Genomic DNA, 5,118 nt, shown 5'->3' on the forward strand with positions numbered 1-5,118 from the left:
CCTTGTTTACATGGAAAATAATCTTGTTTGGGCAGATATATATTTCAAAATAAAGGTAAACTGCATAACATGATTTTACCTGAGTATGATTATCTATTATTTAACTGGTAATACCCAATTAACAATTTAGTCTCCATTTAAAATTTTCTGTAACCCTGGAAAAGTTACCGCATCCTCTTTTCGCAGTTTCTATACAATTTTTAACACACTAGTTCTGAACAAAACGACAATTTCTCTTTATAATGTTTTAATGTTATGCATACATCTTACCCTCAGAATCATAAATGTAAGACTCAAAGTTTTGTTGAATTTTGTCCGAATTATGGGTTCTGTTGCTTCAGTTATCACCATACTTGGTTAACTTCAGAAGTGTCCTGAAGTTGTCCCTTGTCCGACTGATAGAGTGCTGCACTTTAAGCAAAGGACAGCTTCAATTTCTGAATGAAATGTTTTTGAGAGAGGAAATATTTTCTAAGTTGAGTATATATGTATGTATTGTGTGGTATCGATATACAACAGTTTCAGCTATGTCTATATAAAAATGACAATTTTTTCCGTAATATTGTGAGGACAAACATATTTTTCCAAGAATGAGTGCATTTTAGTACCTCATTAGGAACCTTTTCGGCTACCCATTCCGCAAATTCAAGAAACCGTGTTAGATGTACATGCTTTCAGTGTAATAGCATACAGAAAAAGTCATTCAAATGACGTTTATAGTCAAGGACTTTTGATAACTTAGTCCATGAGCCGTGCCATGAATTTTTCGGTATCGGTACCATCTTGGGTGAATAGTTTTCATAGCTAATATTTGAAGGACATACATCTCTACCTTCAGAAAATGTATGATAGCATTCAATTGATTGTGGCTTTAATGGTGTATCAACCGTTTATATACACCAACCCAACTTGTTCGTTCTCTCAGCCGTGTCTTTGAAAGAAGAAGGTTGGTTTTTTAATATGCAATTTCTATCTTATTTTGAATGATGTTTTCTTGAAAATTCTTTTGAATGCAGACCAAGCCTTTACCCTTCTCAATTATCATTCAATATTGGCTCTGTAATGAGCCGTCTAAATTATATAGGAATATAATTCTACCCATGATCATAAAAGTGGAATATGCGACTTTGAAATTTTAATCAGCTGAAATAAATTAACTACACACATCAAAAACATATTGCACGGTCATTTACTTAAAGAATTTTTATCACGTATTAGCATTTTAAAATAACATTTCAGTAACAAATACACATGTATATATAAAATGATTTCATAGTTAATTTTTATCCCTATCCTAAAATGAAAATTGAAGAAAAATTCCCTTGATTTAACCTGTGTGTATATTCTTTACTTAACAAAGATATTGTGAATTTGTCAGGTCTCAAGTAGAGCCTTTACGTAAAATGTTTTATTTATTTAATCTCAAGCTAAACCATGGTGATAATGGACACTTGTATGTTCTTCTTCTTAGTTCAACGTGCAATTTGTTACAGATTTTTGACATCAAAATTAAGCAACATATGTGCACGGTTATTTGTTTCAATATATATGTGGTTTGTGGGCAGTGTACAATGGCCTGACGCCCCTTACCTCTACTAGTCCGGGTAGAAGGAACCCGTACCCTCTTAAGGGAGACTCCTCTAGGAGAGCACTCTCTACATAAAGCTCTGAAGGGTCTCAAACCCCCGTTGATTGAAGTCTTGCCTACCTATTACGAATGTGAAGACTGTGCACCGGCGGACTCTGCGGAGGAAACCGTCATGGTTCAATGGAGAAGGCAGACACAGCAAGCACCGCGGGATGCTTGGAGCAAGACAAGGAACATATATCACGTCTAGGTAATCCACTGCATTTGTCTTCATTTCCAGACGTCCTGATATTTGTCTTGCCAATAGATCTAGATGGTTGCGGGCGAGAAAGTAAGGTTGGCGACGCGCAACCCTTCTTCACTTTAATCAAACTCATCACACAAGTCATTGTTCATCTTCCATCCCTTCTATCATCCACCCAAGGCCCTGTGGCGACAGGTGAGGAACTAAGATGACAGGTGCGGGTTCACTGGAAGTCGCTAGTCGCGGACCTGCACAGGCCATAGGATTGCTCTTCACCGACCGAAGCAGCGTTGGAGTTCGGCAGCCACCTGTGCGACTGAGCAACTCTCTTTAGGAACGCACTGCACCAACTATGGCAAAGAGGAGCCGATTAGAAAAGGTATCCCAAACATTGCCTGCTCCACCTTTCTCTAGCCAGTTTACCGCGGCTGGTGGGGACCCTACACATGCAATCGAAATAACAAAGAGAGCAAGAAGAAAACAAGGATCATCCCACTGAACCTTGGATCATGGAATGTTTGAACGCTTCTCGACAGAGACATTACCGACAGACCCCAGAGATGCACAGCACTGATTGCATGCAAACTCGCGAGATATAGCATTGACATTGCGGCTCTCAGTGAAACTAGGATGGAGGTGACAAGGAGAAACGAGAAGCTTGCATAGGATTTGCTATAAAGACGACGCTTGCTGGCACGCTAGTCGGCGTACCAAAAGGAGTGAACGACCGCCTGATGACGATGAAACCCCCTCACTCGAGGAAAGTTCGCCGCTATTGTCAGCGCATATGTTTCTACCCTCACTAACCTAGAGGAGGCTAAAACAAGTTCTATGATAACCTCTTTACATGACACTACTGGCTTTTAAACCCCTGTCCGTATGAAAATCCACTGACTTTCTCTGTATCCTCTGTATCCTACAGCATTTTCACAGTGATCTACGGTATATCTACAGTATGCTACGGTATGCTAGCTCTGTATACACAGTAAATCTCTGTATGCCACTGTATGTATCCCCAACTTGCCACAGTTACTTACAGTAGGCCCCGATACGCCTACAGTATGCCACTGTATGGCTACTGTTTCCTACAGACAACTACGGTAAACCCCAGTATATGCCCCAGTACGCCCCTGTATTGAAGCAAAAAGAAGGTCACACCCTCCCAGAGCACTGAACGGTTACCTAAGATGTGTGATTATCAATTGAGTACACAGAGTTACTTACATAGGAAATTTTTGAACGCTATTTTAAACACATAGTAGTTTTTTTTTTTTATTGTTAGGAAACTTATTGTGTTCTTTTATAACTCTGAAATAACTATGAAAAATTAATAAATCATTGCTTCAGAGAATATTTATCTATCAATTTTTAGATTAATTGTTTAATTATTCTTTGAATTGATTTATAAGTTAATTAATTTATTTATTTTCCGAACATCTATTTAATCTATAAAATACTTGGAGTGACTTTGTAACTTTTGTTAAAAAAAACACAGCCCGGGTAATTCTTTTTTTTTTTTAACTTTTAGTATTATATAATTCTTTATTCAATAACTTTAAGCCATACGGCTCATCAGTTTATATAAACAAATATACATAATGAACGAGAGGTGAGAGTCTGCGGGGGGTGGAACCCCTAGTGTCCATCTACCTGACTCCCCTACTGGTACACCAACAGATATACAATATATTTCAACTTCTCCATTATTATGTGAAAAATTATTATAGCATGATATAATACATGAATACATATGATTTATATTATTCGTTATTTCTGGTAACAGATACTAGTATACAATTATATATTTCAACTTCTCCATTATTACATGAAATATTATTATAGCATATAGTACATGTATACATATGAATTCATTGTTTCTTGTCACAGATATACAATATATGTTTCCAATTCTCAATTCTTAAATGAAAAATACTAATGTTATAGTATATAATACATGAATACATATGGATTATATTATTCATTATGTTCCCCAAATGAAGTTTGGGAACATATTGTTTTTTCTCTGTTTCTTATTATTATGTCGCCCCGAACGAAGTCGGGGACGACATATTGATATTGTACGCATGTTTTTTTTTTATCCAGGCTGTTTCTCGGAGATGGCTGGGACAATCTTCCTGAAACTTTCCTTAAAGGACGATAACTGGTTGTAGTTGTGCAGTGAGGTCGTTCAGTTCCAATATGTCTACAGTTGCCATGGAAACCTGTAAAAAGCGACGAATTTTGTCCGAGAGTGTTCTCTCTGGTCCCTTAAACGTTCGTCATGAAACTCTTTTTATTTTAATGATTAGTATCTGTAGTTGTGCGCTTTGCATTTTAAATTTTCAAATAATCGATTATTGCCATGGAAACCAGGGGAATGTTAAAATTCTTTAATTTCGATTTTCTCAACAACTACTCAAGCAATCGTTTTGAAACTTTCAATGTTAATTCCATGCAATGTGTCAAAGTGATTTCTTTTTTTTAAAATAATTGTAATGAGTCGCTCACAGTTGTCATAGAAACGAAACAGAAAAAAGGTTAAGATGTACACATGTGTTCTCCAAGGTCTAAGTCAAAGGGTCAAAGTTCTTCGTGTCCAATAAAAGTTCTTTTCACAAGGATTACATATTTGAAATACGAAAGCCCTAGCCCTTACCGTTCAAACGTAAGGTACTGTGTTCAAGACGCCCTCCCTTTTTTGAAGCGCACTGCCAGGTAGAATACACAGACATAACATATACAATTTACAAGTAACCTTTTAAAAGTTTCATTCATAAAATTCAGTTCTCCTGATGTGATTTGATAGTTTGCCAACAGTCATTCTTCTTCTGTCTTGTCTCTAGATTTTTATAATTATTCAATTTTTTCCATATAAAAAAATAACGATTGTCAACTGCATTTATTAGCATTTCGCGTTATTTTGGTATATCTATTACTTGTATATTATTAACTCATTAAATAGTGCAAGAATAAATTAGAAAATTGGTACGTTATTTCCATAGTTTTTATTTATTTATAAATTTTTAAATACTCGGCTTACTTTAACGTTTTTTTTTTAAGAAAGCTACAAATAATTGCTTTAAACAATGTGGCACAGCGAATAAATAATAAAAAAGGTAGAAAATAGGCCCATCTCTCATATAATTTTGCTCGCCCTCTTCTGACTCAGGGTTCACTTATTGGGTCGGTATATATAGGTAGGTGAGAAGATCTTTTTCCAGAAAATTCCGCACACAACATGTATATTTGTTGACAGGATATGATGAATAAAACTATATTTATCTGT

Source organism: Saccostrea cucullata, unplaced genomic scaffold (genome assembly GCF_032062105.1).
Source record: "Saccostrea cucullata isolate Sc308-1 unplaced genomic scaffold, CSIRO_AGI_Scuc_v1 ctg2771, whole genome shotgun sequence".
Taxonomy (NCBI): Eukaryota; Metazoa; Mollusca; class Bivalvia; order Ostreida; family Ostreidae; genus Saccostrea; species Saccostrea cuccullata.